Here is a 26818-nt window from a genome sequence, read left to right as displayed (position 1 = left end):
TACACCCAAGCTGAAGGTACAGCCCTGTTCCTGTCCCTCATCAACTTTATTTTATGCAAAAATCCTAGAATGACTCAGGTGTCTGTCATTCCCATTGGCTTCCTTTTCACTTCAGAAGCATATACCTCCTTGTCTACTAGCATCCAGCGTCCTTCTCATTCCTGCTGTGTTCTTACTGCTAGCTTAGCATTGAGCCAGATTCAACAAATAATTTCTCGAATATGATCTCATCTTTTTCGTTTCTTCTCAGAGACTAATATTTATGTTCTGTCATTGTTTCAGCTACCACCCCACTTGAGGATTTTTTTTCTTTTTTTTCATTCTGTGTTGCTTATATTGTATGGAAAAGTTAATTTCAAATCGACATTAAACTAAGCTGAATACAAAGTCTTAGTAAAGGAGGCCCCGGTGGTCTCATTTACAAAAACATGGCCATTGCTCTTTGCACCTAAAATTACAGGAAGGGAACTTCAAACAGCTTCAGCGCGAGAGCATAAGAAAAGACTGACATCCACCATCAGACGTTCTTCAGTCACTTTAGCATCAAATCTCTTCAAGAGATCATTCTTTAGCAAAAAATTACTTCCACAAATTCTCTATCCTCTGGCTTTGGCTTAGGTTTTACATTTTCAGCATCATCTCCATTAACAGTTATTGCCACAATGTATGTGGTACTGCTGACAAACTTGGATCCATACTTACAGCTAAAGAACATTCAGTAACGTCACCTTCATTGCCAGTTTCTTCCTCAAGCTCCCAAAGAGCAGCTGCTTCTGGGCTTTCATTACTGACTGTGAGACCTGTGGGGAATTCTAGGCTGTAGCTTCCCATTGGCGGTCAGAACTGTTTCACCAGAACGATACATTCATAATAAAGAGTTCTTTGCAGCACTGGGATAACTACCACACCATCAGCCAACTATTCTTCCCAGTTATGTGTTTCAAAGTTTCCCAAGTTCTAGTTTTATCAGTAGGATCCATGTACATTGTTTCTTCAAGCTCGACTGATTTTCCTTGTTAATGATTCCTATAGGTCTCAAGGGGTTCAAACCAGAAACGGAACAGAACATTGTTCAGTATATTTTCACAGCAATTCAAAAGTTTTTGCAAAACTCTCTCTGGAAATCTTCAGGGAAAATCATACTTTGCTACTGTTTTCTGGCAACTTTCTATATTCTCAGAATAATCCTCAAAGCCATTTTGGGTTGGTCCTAATGGCCCATGAATCTGGCAACACTGGGAGTCATGCCACTCTGATAGCTGGACCCGATTGAAGCCATGTCTGTGGACAAGAGAGTCCATCAGTTTTAATTATGGTAGGCAGATTTCCTGAAGTGACATTCACTGTGAAACTCATTCTGCATATTTTTAGTTCTCCTTTAGAGCATAATATGTCTTAGTATCCCTTGTCTTATTTTTCCTTTTTGTTACTTATCTACGTGCAAACATCTAGTATTTTCATGACTCCTATCTTTATATCCCTTATATTTCTCTATTCTCTTCATTTCCCCTACATTTTCTCCCATATCAAGTACTACAAAACTTTTCCCTATTGAGTCCATGTAATTTCCCCTCAGTAACTGGTTAATCTTGTACACCTTCCTGGTCAAGGCACCACCTTCTCTCACCTGAATTATTATAACAGTCTCCTAATTGGCCTTTCTGATTTTTGTCCTTCTTCCCCTACAATCTACTTGTAACAAGGCAGCTGGTGTGATAATAAATAAATAGTGTCTTTCATTTGTTGAAATGTCTCTAATACACTGGCTTCCAGGGTCTCAAAGAGATAAAGACAAATGGCTTAAAATGGCCACCAATGTCTACCATGTTCTGAGCCTTTCCACCAATGTCTACCATGTTTTGAGCCTTTCTTTCTTATAGCTCCTTGACTTTATCTCCTACCATTTCTCTCCTCCTTTGAAATATTTCACACTCCCTGAATTCAGTGCTATAAGTATTACAAAAAATAATTGTATTTTCCTATAGAAAATATATATTTCCATTTACAATAATAATGTAGAACTTTAATCAAATTTAGTGGACCTTTTCCTTTTAATAAATAACTGAAAATAAAAAAAAATGTAGCTTCAGAAAAATATTTTTTTGAGATCAGAAATCTGTTTATGATTGTGTATAGTCATTTAAAGAGTATATTTAGGTTTCTATTACTGAAACTTAAATTATATTTGAGCAAACTGTGTGCTGCAAGTGACTTTTTGGCATAAATATTATATGTTAGCCCATATTTCCAGGCCTTTTTTGAAAACATATGTAAAAATTGCCAATAAATTACAATGGGATTTAAAAATTTCTTCAGAAAATAATTTTCAAGAAAAGGGAGGAAATGATTTTTAGCAAAAAAAAATTATTGAGGGTCTTGGATAGCACTATCTCATTTAATTATTATAATAAATAAAGCATGTGAGTACTTTAACCCCATTTCCAAGGAAACTGAGTCCCAGAAAGGCAATGTAGTTCTTTTGATGACATATAGCAACTATGCATCAGAACTGGGATGTAAATTCATTTCCTTCTAACTGTAAATATTCTACTTCCTGCTGTGTCACATCATGGTTTCTTAAACAATAGTTACTACCTTTGATATAATAACCACAAATTTGTATTTACTAGTATTAAAATCTTTACATATCGGCTAACATTAAATCGAGCTTGTTAAAATAGAGGCATTTAAACATATACCTTATGATACATCATGTAGATATTTTTTTAAGTCATCATTTTTTAAATTAATTTTTATTGGAGTATAGTTGATTTACAATGTTGTGTTAGTTTCTGCTGTACAGCAAAGTCAATCAGTTATACATATACATATATCCACTCTTTTTTAGATTCTTTTCCATATAGGTCATTACATAGTATTGAGTAGTGTTCCCTGTGCTATACAGTAGGTTCTTATCAGTTATCTATTTTATATATAGTAGTGTGTATATGTCAATCCCAAACTCCCAATTTATCTCTCCCCTGCCTTCTCCCTTGGTAACCATAAGTTTGTTTTCTACATCTGTGACTTATTTCTGTTTTGTAAATCAATTCATTTGTACCATTTTTTTTAGATTCCACATATAAACGATATCATATATTTGTCTTTCTCTGTCTGACTTACTTCACTCAAAAAGACACATGTACCCCAATGTTCATTGCAGCACTATTTACAATAGCCAGGACATGGAAGCAACCTAAATGTCCATTGATGGATGAATGGATAAAGAAGATGTAGTACATATATACAATGGGATATTACTCAGCCATAAAAAAGAATGAAGTAATGCCATTTGCAATGACGTGGATGGACCCTGAGATTGTCATACTGAATGAAGTAAGTCAGACACTGGTGTAGATATTTTAAGTGTAGTATTTTTTTCTTAAAGAAAATTTTTAGCAATTGATGGGCTAATTTAAGAGAAAAATCGTTTTTTAAGTCTAATTTACATACAGTAAAACATTCCTTTTGATGTACAGTTTTCTGAGTTTTGAAAAATGTGTTCAAAAGTGTAGCATCACCACAGTTAAGATACACAACTGTTCTACCTCTCCAAAATATTACACTCTGCCTCTTTGTGTTTTAACACCTACACCCACCTCTAACGCCTAATAATCACTCATCTGTTTTTATATATTTTCTCTTCCTACAGTTTTTTTCATTTTCAAGAATGTCATATAATTGGAACCATGTTGGCTGTAGCCTTTTCACTTAGCATAATGTACTGGAGATTCATTCATGCTGTTGCACGTTTCAACAGTTTGCTCCTTTTCATTGCTGAATAAGTATTTCACTGCATGGATTTATTACAGTTTATTTATTTACCCATTGAAGGACTTTTCCAGGTTTTGATGATAATGAATCAAGCTACTCTGAAATTTATGGAAAGATTTTGTTTGAACGTAAAGTTTCATTTCTTGGTTAAATATTTAAAATTAGATTGCTGGGTGTTATAGTAAGTGTCAGTTTCACTTTATAAGAATCTGCCAAACCATTTCTAGAGCGGTTGTACTGTAAAGGTACATTTAATATTATATTGTGACCCTATCTGTTAAATAATAGTTTCCTAGTTACTAACACTGTATTTTAATCTACTGTATTTTCATCTAGAGCTATGATCTAGAAAAATTCAACCATTCATCCTAAATATCTCCCATGTTAGTGACGTTGATTTCACAGTATTCAAACTCATAAGTTAATAATGGAGACTTAGAGCTAATAACGAATTACAAGTTCGTAGTAAGTTGGAATATTTTTTTAAATTAATGTGTTCTTCAGTACTTTCCTAATGATTAATATGTACTTCAAAAATTTAAATTAAATATAATATTAAAGTATTATAAATAAAGCCTAAAACTTTCAAATAATTAGAGTAATTCTATTAAACTTGGTATTTAGAATTTTTTAAGAATAATTTTTAACTTGAAATAAAGTAACAGCGCAGAGCTTACAGTGCAAAGCAAATTTAGCTACATTGATTTGACAGTCTTTCAAAACTACATTTTATTTTCAGATGCCCATTCTAAAAGCATCTTAACATTTACAATTGTTTTTTTTTTTTTTCGGTATGCGGGCCTCTCACTGTTGTGTCCTCTGCCGTTGAGGAGCACAGGCTCCGGACTTGCAGGCTCAGCGGCCGTGGCTCACGGGCCTAGCCGCTCTGCGTCATGTGGGATCTTCCCAGACTGGGGCACGAACCTGTGTCCCCTGCATCGGCAGGCGGACTCTCAACCACTGCGCCACCAGGGAAGCCCAACAATTGGTTTTTATAATTGGTTTTCTTCTAGAAAACTCCAAAACATGGAACACTAATAAAGGGCTTGAAATGGAAATACCCTAACTTCTTCAGGTGGAGTAACTGTTCCCCAAATGGATCTAAGTTTGGTATATGCTTGTGTCTCTGATAAAGAATCTCATGAGGATCACCTGAGTGTCAGTCCTTCACTGATTCACTGTCACCTCCATATGATTTGATGAAGGAAGTCTTGCTGAATGTAAAATATACCATGAATATAACGGCCAACCATCCTTCCTCCTCCAAAACTTCCTCACAGTATTTGTGATAGTTGACCAACCACTTTGTCTTAAAATATAAGAACCATTTAAGTCATTTATCTCTGTGAGTATTCCTTATACCATGATTAACTCTCTTTACTCACGCCCTACGTTTAATGTATTAAGTTTTAGCATAGATCATATTCTCTTTTCTCTATACTCCTAACAATTTAAAATCTTCTATTTCCCCCCTTTTTTTAAATTTTATCATTCCCTCCTTTTAAATGAGTCTCTATTTCTATCTTTAATGATGCTTCTGTGCTTCAGAAGCACATGTCCTTCAGCTTTAGGGTTTATCTATTGTTTGCTGATAGGCAGCAGAAAATTGCAACCCAAACTGAACACTTCATCTTATCCCATTAAATACAATTCTTCTCCAGAAACTTAGCAAAATTCACCAAGTTTCCCAGGCTTGAAACATTGATTCCTCACATTCCTTTCTTGCTTATATCTATCCAACCATTATTATTTTCTCTCACTGATGCTAATCACTTCCAGTTTTTTCTCTCGTCCTTTAAAAATAACATTCTAGTTCAAGCTCTCATGCCTATTTCCTTGATTATTCAGTGTTCTAACTGGCCTCATTTTTTTCAGCCTTTATCCACTCTTATTCACCTTATATAATCCTCCAAGGTAAATGCTCATTTTACCCAGTTATATTTTAGCAACTACATTGGTTTCATATTTATAACCAAGTGAGGAACAAATTCCATCATCTGTCATCATGATAGTATGTCAGCTTTTCTTTCCAGTCTTAACTTCTCTTAGCTTTCAAAATCTCTGTGCTCAAGGGAAATTATACTGTTTAACATGCTTTAAATATTTATTATTTCTCTGTGCCTTTCTTATGCTTTTTCTCTGATTCTACTATAACTCGTTTTGTGTGTTTGTGTTTGTGTGTGTGTGTGTGTGTATAAAATGCTATTTACTCTTCATTTTGGCACCATTTGTAAAAGCAAATCAAAATTTCAATTCTGTATATGTGCAGTAATTGAAGATTGGCAAATAATTGGGTTATCAACCATATTAAAATAATACGTTTATAATAATAAAATATAACTGTATTATTGTTTATAACATTAAATAATACTTGTTTATAATTAAAATAATATTGTTTATAATATTAAACATTAAAATAATATGTTCACAGTATGATTTTAATGTCTTATACAGCCATACACATGCATCGCAGGTTATCTCTAAGGCATACTGGTATTTTTTGTTTCCTTCTCTGTATTTTTCCATATTTTCTAAGCTCCATACAATGGATACCATTTGTCATAAGAAATAATACATGATTCCTGTTGATGAGGAAAATAGGATCAACAATATTCATAAGTACGAAAAATATACTTATCCATCTTAAAAGTCAATTTCATTACAATGACTCTTCCACTAATCTCTCTCTCTTTGAAACTCCCACAATTCATCATTAAAGCATTATTAACTCTGACTCACAGATACATTTCTTTGGCAAGGTTAAGAGTTATTAATGACTCCTTCCTGCACTCTCTCCATAAACAATTTGTCACTCTCCCTTGTTGATTTTTGTTTTTAAACATTTTTCAAATCTTCCAGTTTCAAACCCCACTGTCCATATGTACATGTCTAATCTTTCTTTGCCTGAGTGACTATACTAATCTTCTAAGTGGTTCTGTTTCATCTGCTTTCTTTTCTCTCCAAAAGCATCCTCTATATAAAATATGATTTTGCATATATTTCTAAATTGATATTGATTGATAAATAATGAAGCAAAACGAATGGAAGAAAACAGAAACAATAAATTGAGTTTGCATATTCATTGGCCAGATAATTAAATCCAAATTCAAGAGTACTACATACAATATTCTTCATAACAAGCCATTACTGTAAATAACTTTATGCATCTGATTGAAGTTTTATATATAGATTATTGTTAGCAACTTTGCTGGACCATACCGAACCTTACTGATCATCTATAGCAGTACTCTTCAATATATTTTTCATGTACCTGAGAATATGCAAAGACTTTCCAAGAGATGTGTACGTAGATTTGGTCAGTTTTAATAGAATAATGTCCACATCCTCATATTTTATGTGTACCACCTCCTACTGTTCCGTCTGAGAATGAATCTGATGTCCTACAAGATCTCTTTTTTCATATTTTCACTTTACTCACCCAATCTAAATCACATGGGACATTTTTCCAGGGTGTAGAAATCTACAGCACTCAGAAACATTGATGGCATGTTAAGAAATAGCTAAAATAGAGCCACTTGCATAAATATGGATAAATCTCCAAATTAATGTTAAGTGAAAAGCAGGTTGATGAGAATGTTTGCAGGATGTTACCATTTATATAAGCATCTAAAACTTAAAATAGTACCATAATTGGTTTACAGGTGCATACTATGTACTATGTGCCCGTACTATGTAAGGGAACATTTAAATGTATGATCTCTGGAGCCAACATGCCAGACTGTTCAAATTCCAGTCACACACCTCTTACTGGCTGTGTGACTTCAGATGGCTGCTTATTCCTTAAGACCATTGTTCCCTCATAGGTAAGATGAGAATACCACAGTTGCTAGTTTAATGAATTGACATCATGATGTAAAATACTTGGAACAATTTCTGGTACACGGTAAAACAATAAATATTGATTTGATGATTGTTACATTAATTTAAAAAATAAAACTAAACGGCACACAGTGACTTTAAGATTATGGTTACTTTTCAAGAGGAAAAGAGAAAAGAATCGATGGTGACAAGGTTTTATTTGTATCTGTAACATTTCATTTCTTTAAAAAACAATTAACATCTGAAGCAAATATCCTACTCCTGTATGACCTAATCTTTTATTTTTTAACATCTTTATTGGAGTATAATTGCTTTACAATGGTGTGTTAGTTTCTGCTTTATAACAAACTGAATCAATTATACATATACGTATGTCCCCATATCTCTTCCCTCTTGCGTCTCCCTCCCTCCCACCCTCCCTATCCCACTCCTCCAGGCAGTCACAAAGCACCTGAGCTGATCTCCCTGTGCTATGCGGCTGCTTCCCACTAGCTATCTATTTTACATTTGGTAGTGTATATATGTCCATGCCTCTTTATCGCTTTGTCACAGCTTACCCTTCCCCCTCCCCATATCCTCAAGTCCATTCTCTAGTAGGTCTGTGTCTTTATTCTTGTCTTACCCCTACGTTCTTCATGACATTTTTTTTTCTTAAATTCCATATATATGTGTTAGCATATGGTATTTGTCTTTTTCTTTCTGACTTACTTCACTCTGTATGACAGACTCTAGGTCTATCCACCTCATTACAAATAGCTCAATTTCATTTCTTTTTATAGCTGAGTAATATTCCATTGTATATATGTGCCACATCTTCTTTATCCATTCATCCGATGATGGACGCTTAGGTTGTTTCCATCTCCAGGCTACTGTAAATGGAGTTGCAATGAACATTTTGGTACATGACTCTTTTTGAATTATGGTTTTCTCAGGGTATATGCCCAGTAGTGGGATTGCTGTGTATGACCTAATCTTAAGTGAGCTGATTACATCTTCAACTACTCTTTTTCCAAATAAGGTCACCTCCTGAGGTATTGGGGATTAGGACTTAAACACATGAATTTTTGGGAAGACACAATTCAAACCATAACAGGAACACCCCTCCAAAGATGTAGAAGGACTTCAAACTCATTCAGGTCCTTTTTAGTAGGGGTGTAAGGAGTCTTCATTAAGGAGTCTGGAAGTTTCTCAAATCAACTCCTTTGGCTTTGGGTATAGTATATAAAAGTGAGAGCAAAATGACTGAGTTGAGTTCCCACAGTTTTTACCCCATCACCACCACTTTGTGGCCAAAAGTGGAAGGAGAACGTATGGAAAAGATAAGCTCCCCAGTGAGTGTTTCTTATGAGTAAAACCAGGAAAAGAGAAAGCTTACAGTGTATTTCCCAGAAGGCTTCTCAGGGAAGGGAGTATGTTGTGTTTATGGCAGTAAAGAAAGAAGAGAAAATGTTTAAATAATGGCAGTGAGATATGAGCTTTGATTTAGAAATTTTTTCTCTCTTGGATGAATGGTTTCTATACCTTTTTTTGTCTTAACAACAACAAAGAAAACCTGAGAGTCATGTGGCCAACTTATAAAGAGTATTAGTGAAACAGTGAAAAGACCTCTGCCTTTGAATTTTCATTAAATAAAACCATCACAACCTGCCACCAGGGTTGTAAGGCACATTTGGGAAACCAGAAATTACATCAGCTGAACTTGAATAGTGTTAACATAAATTATGCAATGAATAATTCTTGCTGTTGCTAGGTATGGTTTGGGCTAAGGAAAAAATGGTTAATTTACCATCAGGAACAAAGTCAGCTAACAGTGTACCCATCTAAGACATTCAGGAGAACTGATTGATCAGAGTGGTGCTGCTACGGCTCCTTCCCTTGACTCAGCTCTGCAGTGAAAATAGTCATGCAAGTGGAACGAATTAGATCCCTGAATTTGATGAGGAGAGCTCAGAGCCAGGGAAAGTTTAAGACAGGAGTGCCTAACATGACCCCAGTGTAACAGTGTGGTCCATAAGGGAGAGCGCTTTAGTCATTAAGACATTATTCTCTTAAATGTTTCAGAGAATATAATGCACAGGGTAATGACTTCATGTACTGTAAGAGGAGAGAATTAAATGTCATTGTAAAGTATCCATTCATCAGATATCACCCATTTTCTAGACCTAAGTTTTGAAGAAAGACCCCCTCCACCTAAGAAATGACTCCAGGCGGAAGTGAATTACATTTTCAGCTTAAGAAGAAGAGAGGGGAAGCTTAGAACTGAAAGTGAAGTTGAAGAAATGAAAGAGAAGGTGAGAATGGGAGCCATGAGCTATTGGTCATCTCTTATCCGGGATCTACCAAGATTGAGCAGAAGGATGTAAAAGGAAAAAAAGAAAAGGACAAGAAAAGAAATCATGGGTTTGTGAACTCCTATGTAAGCCCAGCTCTTGATGTTTCCAAGTCTGGGGAGGGAGGATCTTTGGGGGAAGACGGGATTTGGGTAGATAGATAGTTAGAGAGGAACAAAATAAGTGTTCATAAGATTTTCTATGTACTATGTATCTCCGTCCCATCAAAAAAATGCAAAAAAAGTTTTATTTGTATCTAAATTCCTTCTTCTTACCATGCTTTCTTAATGATAGAACCCCAAACTAAGTCCCAATGTAATGAGGCCTACTTCTAAACAACTTCTGCCCCTCAAGTGGTTCTTAAAATATTAGGAGCACATGGTAATATGTACTTTCAAAAATCCCAACGTGGTTCTGATAGTCTTTGTTAGGAAGGCAAGCTCCTTGCCTCCATTCCCTAGAGTATCACCATGGAAAGTAATTACCTTATTAGGAAACCATAATTATTAAAAAGTTAAATTATTTGTCTTTTAAAGCATTCTAATCTTTTAACAAAGGAAAAGAGAGAGTGTACATTGTATTTCCCAGAAAGTTTTTCAGGGAACGAAGTATAACATGTATGAAACATGCCAAGGAAGAAAGAAAATGGTTAAGAAACAGCAGTGAGAAATGAGCTTTAATTTTTTTCTGCTCTTACATGAATGGTTTCTATACTTTTTTTGTCTTAACAAAGAAAACAGAGTCATGTGACCAATTTATAAACAGCATCAGTGACATAGTGAAAAGAGCTCTATGTATTTTTGGATATATTTTTGATGAAAGTAGTCAAAAGGTACAAGGTAAGTTATAAGATAAAGAAATACTAAGGGTGTAACATACAACAACCTTAATATAATTAAATGCAGCTGTATTTTATATATGAGTTGTTAAGAGAGTAAACCCTGAGTTCTCATCACAAGGGAAAAACCTTTTTTCTTTTTCTTTTGTATCTTATATGAGATGAAGGATGTTCACTAAACTTATTGTGATAATCATTTCATGATGTACGTAAGTCAAATCATTATGCTGTATACCTTAAACTCATACAGTGCTGTATGTCAATTATATCTCAATAAAACTGGAAGAAAAATCAAAACAAGCAAAAAAAAAGAATAAACACAAATATTTTTTAAAACTCTAATCCTCCACTGTTCAATAGATTCCAAAGACTTGATATAAAAATTATTTCATCAAGAGTTTTTAATATTGATTACATATTGAATGGTACTATTTTGGACACATTGGTTTAAATTTTAAAAATAATTCCATTTTTTGTTACTTTTTGAGTGTGCCTTCTAGAAAACTTAAAACTAGACATGTGGGTCACATTATATTCCTATTTCTGTTGTTGTAGCCTAATAAGAATCTTATTTGAAATGATACTTCATCCAAGGTCCATTTGTGAGATTGTAATTAAACTCACTTGAATAGAATCTAAGAAAAAACTTTCCACTTTACTTAATATTGGTCAATATCATGGCTAAAATGAGTTTCTAGTTCCAAAGCTCCTTGAATATATAAACATAAGTTTCCTCATTTTTATGAGGTTGGCTTTATATTTGTTCCCAAGATATCAGAGATTGAGAAAAACTGTAAGGAAACGTGGCTTCCCAAACATTGTAGTAAATAAAGTCACTTATTGAGGACGGAACAAATGATGCATATTGCATTTTTTTCAGGAATTATTGTTTTAATGATTTCATATGCCACTTAAAACCTCCTTGGTAAACTAAATACAAATCATGTGAGAAATTGACAAGATGAAATTTTCCATTCAAGTTTGGATTTCAGTCTTTGATGAAAACTGTATTTGGGCTTTGAAGCTTCAGGAACACCCTCAGAGATTCACTCATAGGGATAAAAATACAAATCTCTTAAACAACATGAAAAACAATACAAAACAGAGCACAAGCCACAATTATTTTTAAAATTTATTATTATTTTTCCAAGATAGGCCTACTTAAGAAATATATAGTACTTTTAAAGTTATATTAATTTTGTGTTTTTTAAATTAAAGATTTTCACCTAAGTGTAAATCACATTGTCTTTGCAAATAACAGTGTATACAAATAAATATAACTCAGAAATGTTTGAAAAAGACAATTCCAATCAAAATATGGATAAACAGAAGAATTGATTTGAAGGAAAATAAGATTAGATTCACATATTCATACTTCCTACTATCTTAACAATCTCAGTTGATAACTAAATTTTTGTAAGTATCAATATCTAACACAGACCTGGGGATAAATTTAAGAGCCAACTATATATTTAAAGAAAATAATCAAATTATTGTCATCTAATGCAGGCTGTTGAATCCCCTGCTAAGATTAGATTGATCCCAAGTGTACTGTGTACATTTTGGTGATTTGTTCATCATATTTAATTGCCTCTGGGATGACACAGCTACCATTTCTTTCAAAAGATCATTTCACTCTCTATTTGTTCTCATTCTTGTGAACTTTGCCATTCTAAAAATGAGCCAAAGTCAGAGCTTAGTCAAAAAAAAAAAAAAACAGGAAAAGCAAAAACCTTTGCCATTCTACATTCTATAATGCTAGAGTTCCATTTTTCTCAATCACAACCAGTTGTTAACACTAATAACAAGTTGGATGAATGGGCGTTAATAAAGGACAACCTTATTTATGATTAGTAACTTGAATATCTATGGAAAAGTGTGATGACCTTTTCTGTCACATGAATTTTAACACTCAGATGAATCATTCTTTCCTGAACATCAGGGACTCACACACCCTCAACACTCTAATTCATGCTGACTTCAACTCCTATAAATTATACTGATATTAATAAGAAAGAATAAAGTTCATATAATCAAAGCATTGTCTTAGCAACTACTGAAAGTGTCTATTTCCCTTGCATTAAAATAGATGTAATGTATAACCCAATAAATTTCACTTGCTCTTTTACCTTGCACTTTGCCACATGTTCTTATTTACTGGGTCCATTTATACACTTTCCCCTTCTTTCATGATTGGTCTTACTTCTCTCAGGAAAAGAATATAACAGGGATTCATGCATTTACTGACAGACAAGAAAATACAAGCCAAACCAAATAAGAATGTCCCTGCCTACTCATAGAACCCATATGACCCACAGAGGAAAAGGGACAGAAGATAGAAAAGAATTTCTGATTGCTGTGGAGCTACTCCGATTTGAAAATAGTGGCTTATCCAAAGAAACCTATTCCAAGTGAAAACAAATAGGACTTCATTCATAAATTTTCTCATCTGCTACAATCAGAAGTCAAAGCTGAGAGTGCCTAAGGCTGATGATCATCGTCTTCTAAATACAGTATATTTGCAAAAAGCGTAAGTGAACCTTCTTTCGAAAGCTCTCTAAGAAATGACAGACATACATTTCCTAAGGTGTTTATAGAAATGAGTATGTAATTTGATTTAACTTTTATAATTATATATTTTTATATTTAGTTTATGTTGACCCTTGGTATTATTTTTTTTCTGTCTCTACTGGTGTGTTTAATATGTTTATTTATTATCAAATTTATAGTTAATTTCTAGGATGCTTATCCTCTCTTCTACATCACTGGGAAAGACTCTAAGTAAGTATGATGACAATCTTTATGGTTATCTCCCAGGCACTTTTTGCCTATTAAATACACAGGAATTTAATTTAGTTAAAATCTGAATATCTTAAGCTAGCATTCAGGGTTTGAAATTTGTAACTCACATTTAGTTAATTTCTTACAACTGATAGTGATTTTTAATATTGGAACTATTTTTTTAAGTTATTTTTGTCAAAAAATAAACTCTCAACACAATCAAAAATAAGAAAATATTTGGTTCTGTGATTTATTAAAATGACTTTTATGGGTAACGGACTTGGATGAATTAAAGAGAACCAAATTAATTTCCTGCTCCCCTGAAGGATTAATAGTAGCAAGAAGAGGAGTAAAAAATATGACAAGGAAATGATATAATAGAAGACTAATGTGGACTATTTATAGTATTAAAAAAGTAAATTTTCACGAGCACCAAAGTTACTTTCAGCAAGGAAAAATAATGATGCATTTATGTATTATTTATCAACTACAAAATATTTCGACAGACCTTGCTTTTCTTTATTTTTTAAATTTTAAAAATAGGGCTTGCCTGGTGGCGCAATGGTTGAGAATCTGCCTGCCAATGCAGGGGACACGGGTTCGAGCCCTGGTCTGGGAAGATCCCACATGCCGCGGAGCAACTGGGCCCGTGCTCCACAACTACTGAGCCTGCGCGTCTGGAGCCTGTGCTCCGCAACGAGAGAGGCCACAATAGTGAACGGCCCGCGCACCACAATGAAGAGTGGCCCTTTTTTGCTGCAACTAGAGAAAGCCCTCACACAGAAACGAAGACCCAACACAGCCAAAAATAAGTAAATAAATTAAATTTAATTTAAAAATAGCTTTACTGTGAATATAATGCATATGCTATATAATCCACTCATTTAAAGTGTACATTTCAGTGAATTTTAGTATATTTACAGAATTGTGCCACCGTTACCACATTTTACATTTCCATCATCCCCAAAGGAAACCCCGTTTCCATGAGCAGTCACTCCCCATTACTTTCCAGCCCTAGACAATATTAACATACTTTCAATCTCTAGATTCTCCTATTTTAACCTTTCATATAAACGGAATCATTCACTATGCAGTCTTTTGTCACTGACTTCTTTAAGTAGCATAAAGTTTTCAAGGTGCATCTGTGTTTCTAACGTCTATCAGTAATTCATTCCTTTTTATGTTGAACACATTTCTGCTGTCTGGATATAACATATTTTTTTAAATTCATACACAAGTATCCATTCATTAATTGATAGATATTTGGGTTGTTTCCACCTTTGGCTATTAGGCGCTATGAACATTCATGTACAAGTTTTCATAAGTTTTTATTTCTCTTAGGCATGTAGAAGTTGAATAGGTAAATCATACAGCAACTGTATATTTAACTTGGAAGAACTGCCAGAGTACACCATTTTATAATCCCACCATTTAATAATCCCAATCATCAATATATGAGGGTTCTAATTTCTCTACAGCCTCACAAAACTTTAAATGATCTGTTAAATATAGTCATTTTAGCAGATGTGAAGTGATGTCTCATTGTGTTTTTTCTTTCAATTAAGACTTTTTTAGAGCAGTTTTAGATACAAAGCAAAATTGAGTGGAAGGTACAGGGATTTCTTATATAACCCCTACCCACACACATGCATAGTCTCCCCTATTGTCAACATCCTCCACCAGAGTAGTACAATTGATGAACTTACATTGCTACATCACAATCACCCTACTTCCATAGTTTACCTTACTGTTCACCCTTGGTGTTGTACATTCCATGGGTTTGGACACATATCCATCACCGTAGTATCATACGGAATATTTTCACTGCCCCCAAATTTTTCTGTGCTCCATATATGTATCCCTCCCCCACTCTAACTCCTGATAACCACTGATCTTTTTATTGTTTCCATAGTTTTTCCTTTTCCAGAATGTCATATAGTTGGAATCATATGTTGCCTTTTTAGATTGGCTTCTTTCATGTAGTAATATGTGCTTAAATTTCTTCCATGTGTTTTCATGGTTTGATAGCTCATTTCTTTTTAGGGTTGAATAAAATTCTATTGTCTGGATATAACAAAGTTTACCCATTCACAGGCTGCAGGGCATCTTGGTTGTTTCCAAGTGTGGCAACTGTGAATAAAGTTATATAAACATTTGTGTACAGGTTTTTGTGTGGACATAAGTTCTCAACTTCTTTGGATAAATACCAAGGAATGCAACTGCTGGATCATATAGCAAGAATATGTTTAGTTTTATAAGTAACTACATACCACACCGTCTTCCAAAGTGATTGTACTGTTTTGCATTTCCTCATTAATGAAAAAGAATTCCTCTTCACCTTATGTTTGTTAACACTCAAAACTTCTAGGAAAGGTGTCATTACCCCTTTGGCTTAAAAAACTGAGCTTCCCAAAGTCATGTGAAGAGTTAAATGAAATTATCAGCTTGTTATAAAATAGTTCTTGATTAGGTTGGTACTGTCTTGAGCTTCATAGGTATATTAGGATCCCCTAATTTGTCCCTGCACACAAATATAGTAGCTTTCCCCCAATCATGAGAACCACTGTTGACTAAAGAGGATAATTTTGCCTCTGTCAGATTACTTGACTGATATTCTCGGAGAGAGATATGAAAAACTGAGTAGAAAGAAGTCAGTGGGAAGAAAATATGCCAAAACCCCCCAAAATAACAAAATGCTAAGTTCTGGAGGAAGCGTCATTGTTGGATGTAGGAAGTACAAAAAGGGCAGTTTCTTAAGGAAAAAATAGGGATACCTTAAAAATAAGAGAGATCCGTTTCAGTAAACACCATGTGAGCAAAGGACACAAACAGGAGAGTTTCTTATTGTTCCAAAGACCAGCGGGTACAAGTATAGCAGATACTCACAAGAAGTTTGCCACAATTATCTAGGCACAAAGGAGGAGGTCTTAGAACTGACAATGAATGAAAGCAATGAATGGCAATGAATAAAACATGGACAAAATTTGACATATCTAAAAAGTTGGTATCTGTTCAATGTACTGTTATAATATTTTTTTCCCTGCAAAACCAAATGTTATGGAGAACTTCAATACATAGTTTTTAAAGGAATGTTCAGAAAAGAGAAAACGATGATCAAAAAACTACCTTAGGTTTGCAAGTATTGAGTGTTCTAGGAAAACTTACCTTTTCTACTCATGCCTCTTACTTTTGGAATGCTGAACAGAACAATATTATTTACATCCAGAATCAGATTATTCTGTACCCAATTATATCATAAAGGTATATACAATCAATATGATAAGAATATGGTGGGGATAATTTTATACTGCCTTATTTAAAAGGCAGACTATCTTCAATAATCTAATATCATAGCTAAATATATAATCATGATCTGGTACTATATAAAGATGTTAACACATTTCAATGATTTTAATTCAATTCATCATGCAGTGGTAATAAGATAAAGCATTTTTCACCAAGGAGTTCTCAGACTTGCAAGGAAATATAACCAGATAACGAAACATCTGCAAAAATGTCATTATTGCTTTGAAAAGGGACTACATGAATTCCACTAGAAACACATTTAAAATATCATATTTAATTCCGAGCACCACATTTTAAGAAAGCTATTGAGGTATTAAAGTTCAGAAGAAGGTGACCAGACTGATTAGAGATTAAAATTAAACTAAACTAAGGAAGTTAAAATATATGTTTTTTAGTGCCTGAAGAAGAGAATGCCAAAGGGAAACATTATAGCTGCATTGCATATGTAACAAGCTATTATTTCAGTATTGGAAGCAAATTATACTCTTCTAGAGGGCAAACATATGACTAAATATGATTAGATAAAAGTAGGCATATTTAAATTCACTATTTAAATATTTATAGCTTCCCAAAAAAACAAAGGCCTACATTCTCAAGTAATCATGCCTATTAAGTATATTAACCATCAGTGGAAGTTTTAAGTTACATAGATTACCATGTGAGTGATGCTATAGAAGTGGTGTTTTCTAATTAGCTAATTAAACTAAATGATGTCCATGTCTACCAATTCAAAGATATTTTAAGTCAAACTGAGATTCTCTTTCAATTAAAAAAAAGTAGTTCTGTCATTTAAACCCCTTGGTCTTCATTTCTTCAACCTGTAAAATGAAGTCCATGAGCCCTTTAACCCATCTCAACTATATGGTAAATTTATTGCTGGAAATCTCCAAGGTTTCACTCATAATACAGTAATTTAGTAGACATACTGAATGCTTACATGCCATGTACTGTGCTAGGCACTGGAAAGAATAAGACATACTCCCTCTCTGGGAACACACAGGCTTAGACATTATATGGTAAGCTCTAAAGAGTGATTCACAAAGCATGGTAATATATTTTATGGAATATATATTTTTTAAATTATAGGGTCTTCTGTGGTTTCCACAATGAATAGTGAGAGGATGCTACTAGAATTTGGTAAGCCAGAACCAAGGACACTAGATATCCTACCAAACCCAGCATGAATGTTCTCTACCCTACAAAGTTTTGAATAACCTGCCAAACATTCATAGACATTGAAAACTTGTTAGAATTATCTAAACGTAAATTCATACACTTTAAAGCAAACAACATATATATTATTGTGACTGCTAGTTCAGTGTACTTTCCAATATAAAACCATCTTTATCTACTAGAGCATTTAAATGGTTAACAGAAGGGTCACAACACATTTTAAAAACTACATTTCTATATAATAGCAATGCAAATCTGAAAACAAAATATTTCCCTTCACAATATCATAAAAATAAAATATACTTAGGATTAAATTTAACAAAAGAAGTGCAAAACTTGTACACTGAGAAGAACTACAAAATATTGCTGAGAAAAAATTTTAAAAATGTAAATTAACATAAAGACATATATATTCATGGATTGGAAGACTTAAAACATGCTAGCATATAGATGAATTCCCAAAACATTATACTAGGTAAATGAAACCTGACTCAGAAGACCAATTTACCTAATTGGTAAATATAATTTTTTTAGGTTTGTTAGTACTCCTTGTTGTGTGATTCTATCAGTAAGAAATATCCAGAAAAGATAAATCTATTCAGACATTAAGGATGGGAATGGGGACTGATTGCCACTTCTTTCACTGGTGGTAATAATGTCCCCGTATTGGATTGTGGTACTGAACTGTACACTTACTCAAATGAGTGAATTTCATAGCATATGAACACTACTTCGATACAGCTGCCAAATACACAGACACTCAGTCACAGGAAAGCAACACCTGTCAAGTTTACATTTTTCAAATCTTGGAGTGAGTGAAACTTTTCTAAGCCTGATCACAAGTCCAGAAACTGGAAGGGAAACAACTGATAATTTTGACAGCCTAAAATAACAACCAAAGCAAAACTAAATTCTTCTGAATGAAGAACATGCCATACATAAAGTAAAATGGAAGTAAAAAGTTGGGGAGGGGGATGAAGCACCTATGAGAGAATGAGCTAATATCTTTAGTTTAATAATATAATCAACAAGAGATAGGGTAGCAAAAAGTCAGTAGGAAAAAATTAATCACAAAATAACATTTTTATGACGAGAAATGCCAATGGCCAGTAAGTATCTGAAAAGATGTTCCATCTCATAATTAAATCAATATAAATAAAATCCTGGTCCCTTTTTCAGCAAACTAATTGGTGAAGAAAAGTTTTCAAGGTTTGTTAGTACTCATTGTCAGGAAGCCTGTGGTAATAGGGTACTTTCAGATGTGTCTTTGGTCAATGTTTTCTGGAACTGATTTGAAGGCCAATTTGTCAATTAGCTATTAAAATTAAATGCACTTATCGTCCTCCCAACTGTTCTCCTCCTAGGAATTCACTCCACAGATTTTTCTTAAGAGATCTCTTAAGTAGTTTGTCATCATAGCATTTATGGCTTTGACAGAAGTGAAAATAACAAAAAATGGGCTATCAATTTAAAAACTCTAAACTAAATCGCAGTATACCCGTAAGCAGAATACTCAGCTGTCAATAGAATGTATAAGGTATAATTCTATGAACAAATTATTGAAATTTTTATCATGAGGAAAAAGTACAAAGGAGAAAAGAATATTCAAAATGTTTGCTTTTTTCTAGAAGCATTCTTAAGAAACTCTTAACACTGATTTCATTTGGGGTCAACTGGGATAAGCAAAAGAAAGAAAATGGTTCTTTGTCCTTATATAAATTTTAGTTTGAATCATTAACCTTAAAATACATTTTATTGTAATTATTTACATTAAAATAGTGTAGAACAGCATTTTAAGAAATTAATTTGAAATGTTCTTTGTGGAACTTTTGATATTTTAATATCAAGCTTCACTTAAAAATACAGAGCCTTTCAGAATAAAAGCTCATGAATAAAAATTTGAAAATAAGCTATTTTGGGAACAGATATATGTATTGGTACAATATTATTCAATGACATTAGCCATCCTTTATCTTCTAAAATAAATAACTATCTTATTGCCAAATGAACATAAATGTATGCTTTTCAAAGCAATTATAAACTACACACTTATGTGCACAAATAAATTTTAATAAAAAGCCTGCTCATTTCTTTTGTTCCCAGTAAAAAAAAGTAATGACTCTCTTTGCTGTGAATGTATTTCTTATGCTGGAAGACAGTATGAGAATGGTCTAAAGGAGAGAGCCCTGGACCTAGGGCCACAAGACCAATGTCTTCTGGATGTGTAGGCAAATTGTTTAATCTCTCTGAACCTCTGTTTTAGCAGCATTATGCTAGTGACAATGGTCTTCACAATTGCTATCACAAGTATTGAAAAGTGATATAAAAAATTAGCCATTGCAACCTGCAATGGAAAAAGGACAACAGTAGAAAATTGGTCAAATTCAATAAAGTGCATAGTTAGTTAATGGTAATGTTGATTTCTTAGTTATGGTAAGTGTACTAGAGATATGTAAGATATAAGTCTGAGAGGAAGTATATGAAGGGTAAACTAGAAGAAAGCACATGTATATGAGAACAGAAAAAGGAGATAATCCTCTATTTAATACTCATATTCCTTTGCCCCTTTCTACTTAGTGCACAACATCCCTGAGAAGAGTGACTGTAATTGTTTATAAATAGTTACTGATGACAAAGGTCCTGGCTGCTGCCTTGAGGCTCAAGGGTTTTACTGTATGAATAATGAAAGAAAAAATACTGAGTCTCTCTGTGTCCAAACTAACACAATAATAGCACTCCTGTGAACCTCATGGGTCTGAAGTAAATTCCAGAGTAAGCCAGCTCAGCAGTCACAACTGAAAATGAGGTGCAAACAGCAAAGAGCAACCTCCACTGTCCACCACCTGACCATGCTGCAGGGCACACAGAAGGTCCCTGTGCCGTTTGCAATCAGCGTCCAGCATCAATCTCTCTCCCAGAGAGTCTCTAGGCTAGGTCGAGCTGCAGGGTTTCTCCTTTCATTTGTTCATTTTCTTCTTTCCCTTTTGCTTCTAATCAGAGCTATTTGGTGAGGTGCTTTATTATTTAAGAGCAAAGAGAAAACTCAATGAATGAAGAATTTTAGTAAGCTATAATTCAGTTAAGCTGAGAAAGATTTTACTGCCCAAGAACTGTACAACAATTATATATATATATAATATTATATATGTATACATATATAAATAATAGAAAACACATATTTACAAAACAGAAAAATTGACAGGCTTCAAAAATGCTTTTATTCAGGTGTAAGGGAAAATGTGCCTTGTTACAATGCTTGCTTTATGAAATCACAGGTTTTTATCTCAAAGGCTAAAAAATACCCTGAATAATCATTTCATTTAAGCTTAAAATTCTGAATCATTCAGAAAATTAAGGTAATAATACATACTTAAGATTTCTTAGATGTTTATCATGTGTGTCAGGCTTTGTTTTAAGGACTTAACATTTATTATCTCTTATAATCTTCACGAGGACATTATGAGGTGGGTAATATTATTTCCCCAGTTTACAGGGGGAAATGGAAATACTGAGGATAATGTGTCAAAGATCACACAGCTGAGATGTGACGGAGCAGGAATGAAGCTCGAGCAGTCTGACTCCTGAACTGTCCTAACCATTGCTCTACATCAGCCACTCCCTTTCACGTCAATGAGAACTGGAGTATTCTCAAAGAAAACTTTGTAAAAAACCGCATACTTATGACTTTTGCTACTACAAAAACATGGGTAAATTTGTGTCTTCTTGGCCTAACATGAAAATAAACATTTTGGCTTTAACCTATGTACGAGACCAGTTTTTTTTATTTCAGGCAAATTCTAAATAAAAATAAGACTGATAAGCGTAAAGTTAAGAAACCTAGAGAGAAATATGTACACGTGCAACTATGAAACATCTACTGAACTTCTAAAATGTCTTTAAAATGTATATTAACTTATCTTTAAGTAACAAACTTGTAGTTATATGTAATGCCACATTAATTCTAAGAGAAAGAATCAAAGTTTGTACACTTTAATTAGTTGGAAAGAAATATGAAGGAGTCTTCTAGAACTGCTTCATAATTACCCATTTGGTAATTGCAGGTTCAATAATTTTCTGCAATTATTTTGGAGCTTTCATTAGTAAATAGAAATTGCAAAGATGACCAGATCAGCAAGTGAGTTTGAGAAAGAAGAATTCTGAAGGCAGTTTCTCCTTCTATCTTTCTGCCCATCTATTTCTATCAATCTATTTATAGTCTAATGATGTCATGCAAATTAAACCCAGATACACATGCAAACAATGCTAGGCAATATTAATGGTTATGGGGGAAGCAGCAAAGCATGTAATGATATTTGGATGCAGTGAACAGAACTTCAGCCACCATCTTGTGGCTGTGGAAGGATCTAGATTGAGCTTATTTTTCTTCATTTGCAAAATTGAGCCTATAGTAAATTCAATCTAATCTGTAGCATTTTTTTTGAGAATTAAAAAATCAGAATTCATGTAAAATAATTAGGGCTTGTTTTATATACCACACACTGCCAAAAATAGAACAATTATTTTTATTGTTATTTTACAATTCTGTAATTTTGTTCTAAAGGAATGACCCTGATGAAACTTCAGAGCCAAAGTAGAAGATATGTAAAAAACACTGCAGAGCAAACAGGATTTTGTAATAGTCCTCATATTAGTGACTTTTTTATTCTGTACAGTCTTCAAAGATGAGACTAACTTGTCCCATCTAATATCCTGTATAATAAATAGATATACTAAAAGGGAAGGCTGTAGCATGTGTTTGGTATCATGTACTTAGCTAATCCTCAATAACCAGAGCACATCTAGTTATGACGCATTCATTTAGGGATGGTAGGTGCTTTTTTCAAAAAGAAAGGAAATGCATTTGGTATTAATTATAGCGGAAACATTCCTGCCTTATAAGCTGAAATATGCCTGAAGCAGGAATATTCATTGAAAGAGAGGCACAATATAAAAACATGATCACAACAAAAGTTATAGAATTTGGGATTTTGTTCAATCCCATTTTCAGATGAATTTTAAGATAGTCTGTAGGTCTTAAAATGAAAGATTTTGAAACAACCACTGAACCCTGACAGATAAAGCATGAAACAATGATGATCAGAAATCATTCTTGAGGACTCTTTGGATAAGTCCAGTGAATTTCCTTGGTCAGTGCAAATCTGTGGGTCTCTCTGTTCATTTAATGAAGCTTTGGCTATCTGAGCAATGAAGTAGCCAATAAATGAGTCAGAATTCACATGAACAGGACTCCTTTACAGCCAGGATACAAAGGAATCAGAGTTAGAGGGCATTTGACTTAATCTTTACGGAATAAAGATGACAGGTGGCTCCTATATCTTTGAGAGTAAACTGGGCCAAGATGTCAATTTGCAAATTGATTCCAAAACATATACTCACAAAAGCCAATATGGACACTATCATCATTAAAAAATTAGTTCTAACAGAAAGTAGCCTAGGGAGTATTCAAAACTCTATGAATCCTTGGGTCTTCAGATAGCATTCAGCATGCTAATGTTAGTTTAGTAGCTTGAAAGTTTATAATTTGCACGCATGCGCACACACATACACACACACACACACACATACACACACACACATACCCTAACTAATTATTTAGGTTAGATAAGTTCAACAATTTTTCATGTCTAAAAAACATATCACAGAACCTTACATTTTAGGTAGGAAAGGAACATGATTTTATAATTCAACAACTGAAATCTATAGAGGGGAAAGAACTTTAGTGAAATCTCCAAAGATCCTGTGAGGGTGAGGACTTCAGATTTTCTGTTTATTGATGCTGTATTTTTTCTCTATCAGATATAACTTTCTAGTATTAAGAGCAATATTGTCTATATAAATTCCTTTCTGTAATTTAACTGCAAAATGAGTCCCATCTCATTCTTTTGTTTCTGTTCAGTTTTGATTAAGGATACTAAAAAAGAAGCGAAACTAATCATTATTGAGCTTTTTCAGATCATTTTCTATTTTTTATGCACATTTCTTATAAATAGGTAATCCATAGTAGTTTGTTGAGTCAAATAATGAAAACCTCAGAGACAAGTCCAGGTTGTTTTGAACTCTGCTTAAAATAAGCCACTTGAATCACTGCTTTTTGATTGGTAGAAATCCAAGATATAGTTTGAGATATCATATTCTATTCAAACAGAGAATATCACACTGATGAAACTCTTTTACGGTTTTCAAAGAGCAAACACTATGACTTAACTGCCTTTGAGTCAGAACTCTTAATGTCTGTAGGTACAAAGTTGTGAATTATCCCTCTCAAGAATCAAGGACATATTTAAGTATCTTGATCCCAAAATACTATTTCTCCTTACATGTCAAATTAATCTACATGTGTCCCATACAGTTGTCTCACTGTTACATCTTCTGTAAAAGGTTACTAATGCTGATAACAAAATACGCTTTGGGCATGAGGAGCTCAAAAGATGTCAAAACTGATAAAGTGCATGTTTACAAAAAGGATATGAAAAGGTTAATTATTCATATGATGATGCTTTCTGCAGACAGAGGGGCAGGCTCCCAAGCAGGTCCAAAAATGACTAGAAAGACAGAAAAGGAGACTAGCTTGGCTTTCATTGTGATTAGAGGTTCATGAGAATGGGAGCCAGGACGGGTGTGGACTGAACTTCCCACCAGCACCAAAAGGGGGCGCACCCAGGCTTTGACATCAGCATGGCAATGTGCGGAGAGGAGGGGAGGCTGAGTAGTGCGGCTCGAAACCTGTCAGCAGTCAAACATCAAAAATAGAGTCAAATGTTTTATTATACTTAGCTACCCCAAATAGTACCAGATCTATGGACCTAGGGTACAAAAATCCACAGGGAATTAAATAAAAGATACTTCTTTTTTTTTTTTAAGTTTAAAAAAAATTTTTTAATTAATTAATTAATTTATTTATGGCTGTGTTGGATCTTTGTTTCTGTGCGAGGGCTTTCTCTAGTTGCTGCGAGCGGGGGCCACTCTTCATCGCGGGCCTCTCACTATCGTGGCCTCTCTTGTTGTGGAGCACAGGCTCCAGACGCGCAGGCTCAGTAATTGTGGCTTACGGGCCTAGTTGCTCCACAGCATGTGGGATCTTCCCAGACCAGGGCGCGAACCCTTGTCGCTTGCATTGGCAGGCCGACTCCCAACCACTGCGCCACCAGGGAAGCCCAAAAGATACTTCTTTTAATGAATAACTAAAATATCTGTATTTTCCTGTAGTTTTACATACATCTGTTAAGGACAAAGCCTGAAGATAAAAACAGGGTCTTATTCTGAATTCAGAAATTTGGCAGCATAGGAATATGCAAGCAAAGACAATTTTCTTTTAATAAGTTTACATCTTCCATTTGGGGATATAAAAACAAATCTCTTGAGAGAGAAGCCTCTGAGACAAAGCAAAGAGAGCATCAGTAAAACGTACTTAATATAGACACATACACATACACCCTCCCACACATGAATTTGCACATTTGGAAAGTAAGCAATTCTTTTCAACTAGTTGCAGGACTCATTTCTAGAATATGTCATTAGAAAACACGTTTGAAAGGGAAAGAAATACAGTTTAGTGATGTTGATTTAAGTTAAATAGAAATAATTTGAATATTTCCCTGGGTCTCTTGAATTTTCTAAATACAATAGGTGAAATATTTTTATTTTTTCAGTATTTGTCATGCATTAGTCAATAAAGAGTTTAAAGGCTATATTGAATTAAGAGAGTTGCCTCCGTAGGGAATAACAAGTAGGATTATCATTTTATTGATAAGTCTTACAAAAAATTTTTTGGTATAATTCTGAGAAATTAAGACACTGAATGGCTCTAGGGATGATGTAATAAATATTTTGTAAGTTGAGTAATTTTCGATAATTTAATTTCAATAAAAATGAAAGATAACACAATAAAGCAATCAGTTGATAGCTTATTAAAATAACTTTTAGTAACATCAGTCTGTGAGTGTTCTGTAACTCAAAAGAAATTTAAATAATTGAATAGCATTGGAGCAACAGATTTCCCTCTATGCAGATTACTTACTTATATGTAAAAGGCTTACTATGGTTTATGTCTATGAAAATGGAAAATAAGAATAATGCTAAATCCTGTTTATTTCTAGCAAGAATATCATATTCAGCCATGATGTATGATTTATTGAAAAAAAGCTACATATATTCAATTAAGAGACACATTTGGAATAAAATTTTTTTTTTATGTTTAATAAAGATTTTTAAAAGTTTGCTCTTTCTATTCTGATATCAATTATGGTTATATTTAAGTTCTAAAAGTTTACTTTAAAAAGTATATTTTTATAATCAGAGAAAATAACTAATTGAATCAAATTTTATGGAATTAGAGGCTAAATCAGACACTGTCAGTGTCTGGCCCTAGGCCCTTGGCCCACCCCAGGATCTTCTGAACTGTGATGGACGAGCCTCGTGCACAGTGACAGCTTCTTGACTGGAGACTTGCATCTCCCTGCCTGAGAGCTTCCTCTGGCTCTAGCAGCTGACTTGACTCAAACTGGGGAAGGCAGGGAAGCCTCCTGGAATTATTGCCTCCAGGAGAAACCCTCTACCAGTGAGGGAAGGAGGTGGATAAATAAGCCATACGTCTTGCCTTTTAATAATTATGGTATATGTACTAGTCAGTCTCTCCAAATGATTTCAGTAGATTCTGAAACAGTTACCGCTGTTACCCACAGCAGCAACCCATCACATGAACACCCTAGACTGTTTCCTTCCCTCCCTTGCCTCACTCTCCCAATTTCTCACCATG

At 34.0% G+C, this 26818-nt stretch overlaps 1 pseudogene; it reads right to left on the bottom strand.

The window, feature by feature from the left end:
• Positions 1-454: 454 nt before the first annotated feature.
• Positions 455-16741, bottom strand: LOC137228720 (ADP-sugar pyrophosphatase pseudogene; annotated as a pseudogene).
• Positions 16742-26818: the final 10077 nt, after the last annotated feature.

This window comes from Pseudorca crassidens, chromosome 8 (genome assembly GCF_039906515.1).
Source record: "Pseudorca crassidens isolate mPseCra1 chromosome 8, mPseCra1.hap1, whole genome shotgun sequence".
NCBI classification, from domain to species: domain Eukaryota; kingdom Metazoa; phylum Chordata; class Mammalia; order Artiodactyla; family Delphinidae; genus Pseudorca; species Pseudorca crassidens.
Note: the sequence above shows the minus strand (reverse complement) of the source record. Positions and strands in the feature narration are given on the sequence as shown.